This window comes from Schistocerca nitens, chromosome 3 (genome assembly GCF_023898315.1).
Source record: "Schistocerca nitens isolate TAMUIC-IGC-003100 chromosome 3, iqSchNite1.1, whole genome shotgun sequence".
NCBI classification, from domain to species: Eukaryota; Metazoa; Arthropoda; class Insecta; order Orthoptera; family Acrididae; genus Schistocerca; species Schistocerca nitens.
Genome location: NC_064616.1, coordinates 88095053 through 88107675, shown reverse-complemented (window position 1 = coordinate 88107675; position 12623 = coordinate 88095053). Strand labels below are relative to the sequence as shown.

The following is a 12623-nucleotide window of genomic DNA, read 5'->3' as shown; positions in this document are numbered from 1 at the left end:
TAGCAGCAGTAACCGATCTAACAACTGCGCCAGACACTTGTCTTATACAGGCGTCGCCGACCGCACCGCCGTATTCTGCCTGTTTATATATCTCCATATTTGAATACGCATGCCGATGCCAGTTTCTTTGGCGCTTCATTGTTTGTAAGTGAAGCAGAGACGGACGGAGAATCACCCTAGCGCAGATACGGGCTGCAAATGGGGAAATCCATTGAGATAAGCGACTTTGACAAAAGGCAGATTATTATAACGCACAACTTACGAACGAGTATCTCGATAACGGCGAAGCTCGTCGAATGTTCACGTGCTACTGTCGTGAGCATCTACGGAAAGAGATAGGACACTAGGCGCTATATGGTTGGACGTCCACGACTCTTCATACAACATGGGGTTCGTAGGCTTGTCTGCTCTGTAAAGTAGGATATATGGTGATCCGTGGTATCTACGCCGAAAGAGCACAATGCTGGTGCACGCACAAGCCTTTCGGCGCAGACCGTTCATCGTACGTTTTTCAACACGGAGCTCTTCAGTAGACCACCCCTAGAGGTCTCTGTAAGCTGTGGCGGTGCGCGCCTCCTGGCCCGCTCTTAGTATGAGGGCGCCACAGGGGAACCCGTGGTTCCAGCGGCCAATAGCGGCGCCCCCGATACAGTATTTAAGCGCCTGCCACTCGCTCAGCCAGGGCAGGGGAATGAAATCACAATAAAGAAAAAAAAAAAAAAGCTCAGCCAGCGAATCTAATCGTTGCGTGCGTCTTGACATATCGCCTCGGTAACAGACAACGTGTTTATCCTTTTTTGTTTTCATTACTGGTGGACGTCTCGGACTCGTTTGGTTGTCTCTGTTACTCGGTTGCTTCTTGCGTGTTGTCGTCGTAAGGTCTGTCTCGATCGTCCGTCGTTGTTTCGTTTCCGACCTTTCCGTTGTTTCTTTTGTTCGCGGGCCGCTCTCCGTTTGGTCCCGCCGCGCTTTCTCGGCACCCCTGCGACCGTTCCGGTCGCGGTTACAACACACCCTTATGTGTTCACATGTAGACCCAACGACATAGTCGGTTACGATTGTAGTGGGCACGGAACTATCGCGATCCGTCAGTCGATCAATGGAAACGTGTCGGCGAATCACATTTCTGCTTCACTAGATCGATGGTTGTCTCCACAAACGCCGTGTAGCGCGCTGCAGATGCACAAACGCATTCTGGTGGGAGCAGTATTATACTACGGGAGACATTCTCCTGCGCTTCCATAGGACACGCAGACAGATGCGAACCACGTGCATCGCTTCACGCTCGATTTCTTCCACGTCGGGGATGTCATCTTTCAGCAGTGTAAGTGTCCGTGTCTCGGAGGCAGAATTATGCTAATGTGGTTTGACGAGTATTATAGTGAACTCACGGTGATGTCTCGGCGACCAAATTCGCCTTATGTAAGTAATATGTCTCCACGCTCGTCGTCAAATGTGGGGTGTCTAGGAAGCCTGCTTACTCGGATCGCTAGACAACATTCAAACAAATCACATTAATGAGTTTATTACAATAAGTAAAGATACAACACTTCGCTGTTACACAGATGTGTCGCAAGCAAGGGCGATATAATCAAACTTCCTCAGTATAGATAATCCGAGTCTGAGCTACATAGAGAGTACAAGCGGAGTCACTAGTGTTGCTGCATCTATACGAGAGCCTAATCTTCAAGCTGCTATTCAACTGTGGCGCCAGCAGTCGGTCGCGGCGCTTATATCCTCTTCACATATGGGGTCGCTGCTGTCTCGTTGTCGTCCTCGAGAGGGGTCGGTCAGTGTGCGATTGGCTGACGTCTTCTCGTAGCCATCTCTTCTCTATCGTTGCCGACTGGTGTGCCGGCGCTGGACTCTACGCTGTAGCAGTAAGTCTTATAGAACCCATCTCGGTCGCTATCGGGCGCCATCACCGCGTGCGCAAATGAGCGATCCGTTATTTACGCGAATGACTTGACGTGTGCGTAGGCATCTAATGCCACATACTTTCACAAATCTACCAACAACGTGTCGGGTCCTCGATATGCAGAATGAATTATGTATTCCGTTCCAAAGTGCACAGCCGGCCGGTGTGGCCGAGCGGTTCCAGGCGCTTCAGTCTGGAACCGCGCGACCGCTACGGTCGCAGGTTCGAATCCTGCCTCGGGCATGGATGTGTGTGATGTCCTTAGGTTAGTTAGGTTTAAGTAGTTCTTAGTTCTAGGCGACTGATGACCTCAGAATTAAGTCCCATAGTGCTCAGAGCCATTTGAACCATTTTTTTTCCAAAGTGTACAAACAAGCTCTTAAATGGTTCAAATGGCTCTGAGCACTATGCGACTTAATTCTGTGGTCATCAGTCGCCTAGAACTTAGAACTAATTAAACCTAACTAACCTAAGGACATCACACACATCCGTGCCCGAGGCAGGATTCGAACCTGCGACCGTAGCGGTCGCTCGGTTCCACACTGCAGCGCCCAGAACAAGCTATTAAGCAGATGGTCATAATGTTTTGGTTCATCAGTGTATATAGATACAAAGGTTTACAGTTCAGTCAGTCTTCAATAGAATGAGTATTCCGTAGATGATGACACCTGACCTCTATGAAAGTCTGTAAATGTTACGAAATGGCAATCGTACAAAGTGGGGTCTGTGCGTCGATGTTTGAACTTACGTAGACCCCCGCTTGAGTTCCAGAGAGGTGACTCTTGCATATTATTGGCAGCGGCGTAAACGTTCCCGGCAGCGTCCTGGTGCAGCGGTGAGTGCAGCGCCGCGGCCGATACCGCACTGAGTAACACCGATGTGCCTCCACCTCTCCCCAGGTCGCCGATTATCCTGGCTAGAGCAGAACCGTGATTCGTCGCTGAACACAACACGATGCCATACACTGGCAATTCGGGACTCTCGTTCACGGCACGACTCCAAACGCAGCCGTTACTATCGTGTTGTTAATGGCGGCCTACGCACGGCGAGTGGCTGCTGCAATGGATGGCACAGAATGTCGCAGGGAATCCGTGACTTGTTCTCTGGTGGTAGTCATAGATGTGAAGAGATTACAGTGTGCTCGGTGCACAATACAGCGCTCCTGCAGTGTGGTTGCCACGCGGGGCCGACCGGAAACTTGAGTACGAGTATGGTTACCCTCATGTTTCCGTGCTGACCGACATCGGGCCACTGACACATCCAAATGCTCATATATCTGGATATTGTCCGATTCGACCAGCTGACCAAATTGATGGTCCGTCGGTCGATTGGTTGATCTGGGAGAGGGGACCAAACAGCGAGGTCATAGGTCCCAACAGATTAGGGAAGGATGGGGAAGAAAGTCACCTATGCTCTTTCCATCCCGGCATTTTGCTGAAGCGATTTAGGGAAATCACGGAAAACCTAAATGAGGGTGGCCGAACGCGGGTTTGAACCGTCGTCCTCCCGAACGCGAGTCCAGTGTGGTAACCACAGCGCTACCTTGCTCGGTGGGCCAAATTGAGACCCATATTGAGGCCTGTTTCAGAGGTTATCAGTTGTGCCCTCTTCGTGTCCTTGACGTTGATCTCTTAGCATCTGACACTGTCCGCTTCCCTTTTATACCCTTCGAGGCTTGAAACAACGATTAACACGCGCAGTACTAACTGCACTCTGGTGGCTGTTCTACCTGTCACAGAGAAGTGCAACTCTTATTAGCTCGCTACCTATGAATGGAGAGTATGTTGAAACTAATTTAGGATTAGTAACTAAATTGATATTAAACTCTGTTACGATGTGTGTGAATGCCTCCAGCTGAACACCACAGTTTCACACCCTTGTATATTATGTAGCATTGCACTTATTGTTTGGCTACTGTGCACACAGGAAACACCATCGTATTGTTCAACTTAAAATAGCCCTGGTTATATTTACTAAATGAGGGTCGCCTAGCCGCGGGAAATGTAGTAGGAAATCGTGTTCACAAATGTAAAATGAGTTTACAATTTCCAAAACCTGTATTATTTCTTAAAATCAGCAATACGAGTCCTGTTGAAATGTCACTCGTAAAAGCAATGAAAACTAACATGAAAATTGAAGTTAAATATGGTGGGAGATAGAGTGAAAGAAGAAAAAATAAGTGTTCACCTACACAGCTCGCATTTTCAAATTAACAAGGGATATACTGACACACTGAGGTCTGCGTGCCGGCAGCTGTGGCCGAGCGGTTCTAGGCCCTTCAGTCTGAAACCGCGCTGCTGCTACGGTCGCAGGTTCGAATCCTGCCTCGGGAAAGGATGTGTGTGATGTCCTTAGGTTAGTCAGGTTTAAGTCTAGGGGACTGATGACCTCAGATGTTAAGTCCCATAGTGCTTAGAGCCATTTGAACCATTTTTGAGGTTTGCGTTCTATTTGCACAACTAGATAGTCTGAATGCGAGCTGCTCAGAATATGGACTCTGAAATATGACTAACACAATTCCTATCTGCGTGTCTGCAAAGGTGACACTTAACATCTTCAAACTCCGGTGTTAGGACGAGGCGAGAGGTAGGAGACAAATGCGGTAGAAATTCTCTGTGCTCCGTTCGGAGCTGAGCGCATTCCTCAAACTCCCTTGGAGGGACGACAGAATGCTAGTTGCCAATGTGACGAAACACGAATGGAGGAACACTGCTAAAATTTCTCTGACGTGGTGTACAAATGCGGATTTACTATTTATGAGGTTGGTAGGAGTTTGTGTTGTCTTCCTCTACTTGTGGACATAGCACACGCAGTGTATACTAGGAGGGGCAATGCACTGGATTGCATGGTCGAAGTTTGAGAGGGTAAGAATTTTTCTCACGATGCAATGGAAACGAAAGGCGGCGTTCTTTTTAACTTCCACAATGAACAGGCATTTGTCACAGCCCAAGTAGGCATTTGAAGGCTTAGGCGCAGCTGCGCACAGGAACTCGCCAACGCAGGCAGACCACCACACTTGTCCTTGGAGCCACCCAGGTGTCTGCCAGCCATGCCTTCAGGCTATTTCAAGGTTTTTAAGTTTTTTTTCTGACACTGGGCAGGAAACTCAGAGTAAACCGGAATTCGCTCCATTCCAAAAAGCTAGTATTGCCTGCTTTTACTTATGAAATAAAGCGTAACTGAACTGAAGCAAAATCGTGAAGCGATATGTACCAATCATATTATAATGTGTACCAAGCTACATTGACATCCGACCTTGACTTCTGGATGCTTCAGTTTTTTTTTATTTCTGAAATTCGTTTACACTATTGAACTTTGCTTGACACTAATTTTCTTTTCCGATTTTACGACTCATTCATCCTTCAGCTTATTTCAGTTGCTGTGTACTTACATGCGCACTTTTACAGCACCATAAGGCTAGTTGTCTGATACTACGTTGCTTCTATGCAATATTGGTTCATTACCTACGCAATGTGTATGTATACATTCGTAACAAACTTCTAGATGTGAGTGTTGGGGCGGGGGGGGGGGGGGGGGGGGAGGCAACTGATCCCTAAATCAAAACAAGTCCGCTGATTTTATGTCCTACAACACTGCTGCTTTAGGTGATGTGCACTGGCCACATCAAGGAGATGCTCAAACAGTTTGTCTTTATTGAAAATGCGTGCTTGGCGGCCCCTCGACACGGACTGTTTGTGATACCTGGACTCGCTTAAGCTGCTGATATAGATGCACAGTTCCAGATCGTTGATATTGTCAACCTGGGTAGCGTATTTTACGCTTTTCAAATGTTGCCTGAAGCACAAGTACTGAGAGCTGGCAGGCTGGTGCGCCCGACCCTTCACCTTGACAAGGTTTTGCTCAAAACCCGGTGTACATCCAAACTGAGGTGTGCTGGGACCCGTCATGTATGACCCACATAGGCCGGCCGAAGTGGCCGTGCGGTTACAGGCGCTGCAGTCTGGAACCGCAAGACCGCTACGGTCGCAGGTTCGAATCCTGCCTCGGGCATGGAAGTTTGTGATGTCCTTAGGTTAGTTAGGTTTAACTAGTTCTATGTTCTAGGGGACTAATGACCTCAGCAGTTGAGTCCCATAGTGCTCAGAGCCATTTGAACCATTTTTATGACCCACATAGCGCGACGAACTGCTTTCAGAACCAGAATGGATCGTTCACTCTTCTGCAAGTGAGCGTAATTTTGAAAATTCCTGGTAGATCAAAACTTTGTATAGACTAGGACTCGAACCCAGAACATTTTCTTTCTGCGGGCAAATCTCTTACCCACATAGTTAACTAAGGACGAATGATTGAGAAAACTCTCCATCCAGGTACAAAGATCTGAATAAAATTTTGCGTTTGTTATGCTGATACAGGTTGCGAAATAATGTAAGCCAAGTCACGCGTAAACAATTCACGGTATTCATCTGTGTCTCTGTGTCTGCTCAGCTCGAGAGTTCGCATCAACGCCCTACTAAGATTATAGCCGCTGCCCCAGTTGAAACTGGTCTCGCATATTCTAATTTCTACCGTTTCTTTGATAACAGAATCCCATCACGTAGTTTCATTCAGCTGAATCCTGTACTTATTTTTGAGACTGTGCTCATCAACTGCTGATTTACAGAGACCTTGATTTTTTAGTGTGCCTTTGGTGTTCTGCACAGCGATCGATAACGGTAGGGATTGACTGGCCGATGTAGTTGTTTCCTCACAAACGAGGAGTCTTACAAACGGAGACTGTGCTTAAACGACCGCAGTATCTCCTTTATCTTGTTGGGCGGTCGAAAAATAGGTCTTTTGCCTCTTCCTTCCCAACAGTCTACCTGTTTTGCTGGACGGAGCACCATAGAAGGGAAGAAGTCAATAGGTAGATCGTCACGCGCTTACCCAACATTTTCGTGTCCTTGTTTCTTGTAGAGCCCCATAACCGTTCTTTCGGAACACGTACTCCAGATTATTAATCTCGGAATCTAAGTTGCCGCTGTCACAAACAGTTGCAGCGCTATTGTTAACGTGCTTAAAAGAGCTAACTCCGAGAGCTAAGATATAAATCGGTGTGTGTTCCGTAAATGTGTCGTCAACATATCAATAAAATCAAGATGGACGAGATGTACTGACGTATGCCGATCAGTCACAAGCCGTCTATGGGCTATATATGGTTACAATAGCGGCAGCCACGATGGTCACCTGTTGCTGCCGAAGACGAAGGATGTTCTCGTCGAAAAATGGAAATTGTACCCAGATTGACGTGAGAAGCAAACCGAAAACTTTTTATACATAAAATTTCTTATTTTCGGCAGTTTATTGCCTACGGAAATACACAGAAGAGCTGAAGAAACTGGTACACGTGCCTAACATCGTGTAGGCCCCCACAAGCACGCAGAAGTGCCGCAACACGACGTGGCATCGACTCAATTAATGTCTGAAGTAGTGCTGGAGGGAACTGACACCACGAATCCTGCAGGGCTGTCCATAAATCCGTAAGAGTACGAGGGGGTGGAGATCTGTTCTGAACAGCACATTGCAAGGCAACCCAGACACACTCAATAATGTTCATGTCTGGGGAGTTTGGTGGTCAGCGGAAGTTTTTAAACTCAGAAGAGTGTTCCTGGAGCCACTCTGTAGCAATTCTGGACGTATGGGTTGTCACATTGTCCTGCTGGAGTTGTCCAAGTCCCTCGGAATACAGAATGGACATGAATGGATACAGGTGATCAGACAGGTTGCTTACGTATGTGTCAGCTATCAGAGTCGTATCTAGACGTATCAGGGGTCCCATCACTCCAACTGCACACGCCCCACACCATTACAGAGTCTCCACCAACTTGAACAATCCTCAGCTGACATGCATGGTCCATGGATTCACGAGGTTATCTCTACACCCGTACGCGTCCGTCCGCTCGATTCAATTTGAAACAAGACTCGTTCGAGCAGGCAACATGTTTCCAGTCATCAACAGTCCAATGTCAGTGTCGACGGACCTAGGTGAGGCGTAAAGCTTTGTATCGTGCTGTCTTCAAGGGTACACGAGTGGGTCTTCGACTCCAAAAGCCCATATCGATTATGTTTCGTTGATGGTTCGCACGCTGACAGTTGTTGATGGCCCAGCATTGGAATCTGCAGCAATTTGCGGAAGGCTTGCACTTCTGTCACGGTGAACGGTTCTCTTCAGTCGTCGTTGGTCATGCAGGATCTTTTCCCGGCTGCAACGAAGTCGGGTACTTGATGTTTTACCGGACGGGTGATACTAACGGTACACTTTTGAAATGGTCGTACAGGAAAATCCCCACTTCACGGCTACCTCGGAGATGCTGTGTCCCATTGCTCGCGGGCCGACTGTAACACGACGTTCATACCCATTTAAATCTTCATAACCTGCCGTTGTAGCAGCAGCAACCGATCAAACAACTACGTCAGACACAGGTGTTGCCGATCTGTTTACGTATCTCTGTATTTGAATACGCATTCGTATACCAGTTTCCTTGGCGATTCAGTGTATATCCAATGTCGGTGAAGGTTTATAAATAGTTTTCATCATTTTCAACAGCTCACAAATGTGTGAGTGAATTAAAAAAAAAAATGGTTCAAATGGCTCTGAGCACTATGGAACTTAACATCTGTGGTCATCAGCCCCCTAGAACTTAGAACTACTTAAACCTAACTAACCTAAGGACATCACACACATCCATGCCCGAGGCAGGATTCGAACCTGCGACCGTAGCAGTCGCGCGGTTCCGGACTGAGCGCCTAGAACCGCTAGATCAACGAGGCCGGCATGAGTGAATTCCTACGTGCACTGCATCACTTGAAGACGATCCACGTGAAAAGTGTTCTAAAATCGCAGCCAAGCACGAAAACAATTACAAAATAGTATCGGACAGTTGGTGACTAAATACGTAAGATATCACTTACATTAAAGGCATATCAGAAGAAAGACTATCGTTCAAAGTCAACTAAGATTGGGAACACTACAGATGCCGCAGTAGTTAAATACTGTCTACAAACGATTGCAAAAACGAACGTTTCGTTGGTTACGTAATAGAACCAGCTAATTACGCACAATCGCTTGTTATTGTGGATGAGACATGGATCCTCTACCTCACCCAGGAAACGAAACAACGGCGACAGTAATCGCTGGAAACTGGTAGCCTTGCATAAAAAACGGCGAAATGGATTTCATCTCCCGGAAAGACAATGATGTGTGGGACGCTCAACTGGGCGCTCATCAGCGCCCGTACAAAGTCCCAGTTGTTACACAGTCCAATTTTTTCACAGTCCACTCTAGCCACTGTCACAAATGATGATGGTGATGATGAAATGATGAGGACAACACAAACACCAAGTCCCCGGGCAGAGAAGATACCCAACCCGGCCGGGAATCGAACCAGCATGTTATGAGTGCAAAAGAGGTTCATCTTATAGATTACCTTAAAACGGTAAAATAATATCTGGTAAATACTACTCAAATATTGTGGAACTTTGGACTACAAAAGAAAAATAAGCCCTTTCGTTTGTGTATTGCGTTTGTCCAGAAAGATGTCATGTCCCATCAACGTCAAACGTCATTACACCGCTCACATGGACAATTCTATCAAATGTTCAAATGTGTGTGAATTCCTAAGGGACCAAGCTGCTGAGGTCATCGGTCCCCCTACTTATACTCTACTTAAACTGACTTATGCTAGGAACAACACACACACCCATGCCCGAGTGACGACTCGAACCTCCGGCGGGAGGGGCCGCGCAATCCGTGACATGGCGCCTCAAACAGCACGGCCAATCCGCGAGGCGACACTTCTGTCGGAAATCATTTGTTGTGGAAGTGAAATGATGCATGTCGCTTATTTGTCACCACAGACGAATTTTCTTAGATGTCGGCAGCAAATGGCAGTAAAACAAGCGTGGCAGATCGTTAGTCTGTACAAGCTACGAGATGCTATCTTTTAGTAGTTACTGTCGCTACATTTGACATTTTTGTTAGAAGACTGTTCAAAGATCGAATAACTTCCGATATGGAATTTTCTATTAATTTTGCTTCAACTGCAGTTCTGCATTGGATCTCGCGTAAGTTGCATCGTTGCCATTAGACTAAGCGCGTTAATGGAAATATCGCAAAGAATCCAGCTGATAAATTGCTTTTTAATTCAACTCGCGTGCGATGCTTTGACCACTTCCGTACATACAGGCTACTATCCATGACTTTGGTACACCACTTTGGTACATCACTGTGTTATACCGAAGTGTCTGTTGCTATCAGCCCATAATTGAAGTTTGTTTCAAAACACTGTAGAAAGAGACCAACTGCTCAGAATGACGTCAGATTTGAATAGTATAATACTAATACAGAGGGAAACGTCATTGAACAAACAAACAAACACAAAAAATTATCCGACTGTAATCCTCAGAATACGCACATCAACAGACGTGCGAATACGGCTGTTCGTCAGTTTGCGTCCGAGACGCACAACACGATTGTCTCCATGAAGGATCGCACGCTACTAGTAAAGCTCTTTTACAAGGACGGGGAGTGTGCAAGAGTAGCCCCGCAGAAATACCGGACGTCGAAGAGTATGAAACAAGGCATTGGTCCGATGTTGGCTAAAGGTCTGGAGAAAATGATTACAAAATCCGAAAAGACAGTATCTTCTGAAGTGGAATGAGGCAGAGGGAGAAAAGCAGTTGATCCAATGTCTGTCGAAAATGCGGCCACAATACTCCAGGACGGTCCGCCTCCTTAGCTGAATGGTAACGTGCTTGCATCCCGTGCAGCGGGCCCCGGTGCCGATTCCCGGCCAGGTCGGAGATTTTCTCCGCTCGTGGAGTGGGTGTTGTGTTATACTCATCATCATTTCATCCTCATCGTCGCCACGCGAGTCGCCCAATATGGCGTCGACTGCAGTATGACTCGCACTCGGCGGCCGATCTTCCCCGGATGGGGCCTCGTGGCCAGCAATACCGTACAATCATTTCATTTCATTTTACTGCAGGATAAAAATGCAGTGCACGGGGAATTGACCGAACGTCGGACATGACTGCGAGCACGCTGCATAAAATCCTACGAAACATCCTACATCGCTATCCGTACAAAGTTACCCATACTCGTGAGTTGCTTCCTGCAGACCTGCCAGCAAGACCAATGTTCGCTCTAGAATTTCTTGCTCGCATGGAAGAGGACACTGAATGGTCAAGGAACGTTCTGTGGACAGGCCGAGCCCATTTCCATCTCCTAGAACATGTCAGTACACAGAACTGCAGAACACGAGCAATGGAAAATCCGCAGGCACATCAGCAGCTACCACTTCATTCTGCAAATGGTGCGAGTTGACGGCATCATTTATCATACGGCCATATTTTTTCGAGGAATGAGTCCTGCCGGTCCTGTTACATATAGTCACTGGTAAATGCTATGAGAGTGTTTTCCGCAGCACCGCCATTCTAACTGTTGAACAGCGTGGATGTATGGGTAGGACCATTTGTACGTAAGATGGTGGTCCGCAGCAGGTGCGGACGCCGACACAGACGCTACAATTACCATCCGTCATTTCCCTACAGCCTGATCATAAAACGCGTCACTTCTGGCTCTGAGGTTATTTGAAAGAAGTTCTCTTCAGTCTTCTAGTTACGAACGTAGCTCAATTGGAGGCACGTATTGCGCAATGCATTCTGAATGTAACCCCCAAGACACTCGACCTGTTGTGAAACATGCTGTTTCTCGATTTCAACTTGTGGCTGAAAACGGTTGACAGCATATTGAACATGTCTTGCGCCTGTCTCTCGACAATTTGAACCCGACTGCTTTTTGCTTTTTATGCTGTTTTTGGCCCCAGTACAATTAAATACCGATTTCATTTCGTTTCTCGTGCGATTTTTGGCCTCAGGATAATTAAAAACCCATTTTTCCCATCCGATATGGTACGCCCTTACCGTGGTGGATGGGATTACCTAACTAACAGTACCACAACTGTTGACTGCCGAACTAGTGCATTCACGTACATTGAACAGTACTGACGGTTTAATGGGCAACTTAAACCATAGCCGTCGTATTGCGCTTCATCTGTCATTTATAGCCAACCCCATTTACGTGAAGACTCTTACAGTACCATCTACTGGTAAAAATTTCGTTTTTTTTTGTTCCATGATGTTTCCCCTGTGTCAAAAATATTCTGTTCAAATTTGACGACATTCTGAATAGTGGTTCTCTTTCTACAGCGTTTTGAAACTGGTACTTTAATTGTGGATGCCCTGTATTTCCTCTGTTGCACGCTGGTATCAGATTCCACTGTCGTACTGCACGAGACCGTGTCCAGAGAGCCACAGATCTTCACCTGAAACCCGTTCCACTTATTTCTCTGGGGAGGCGTTAACTGCTACTGAAAGCTCAAGTTCAAACAATTCATTAAACTCTCTTTGGCGGTACGGGCCAAACAGCGGGGTCACGATGGCAGACAACGTGCAAATTAATAGCGATGTAATAAAAATTGTCAACGAATGGTTTTGACGATTAGGCGTGTGAAGTGGTAGCATACATCCATTAATCAGAGGTATGTGCGGCAATACCCTCGTATAGATCAGACTTTTCCTCAATGTGTTGTTGACTGAAGGTGGTTCTTCCGTCAGATAGAGACTCTCTGGTCCCTATGGTTCTTTGGATCAGGTGTAGATTGTGTCCCAGTATTGGAGTTCATCTCCACCCTATCTTTTTCCTTTT

General features: G+C 46.8%; 1 protein-coding gene across 1 annotated transcript in view; it reads left to right on the top strand.

Annotated features, from left to right (window-relative positions):
- LOC126249093 (outer dynein arm-docking complex subunit 3) overlaps window positions 1–12623 on the top strand; it is a 350869-nt gene that overhangs the window by 182519 nt on the left and 155727 nt on the right. The window lies entirely within an intron of this gene.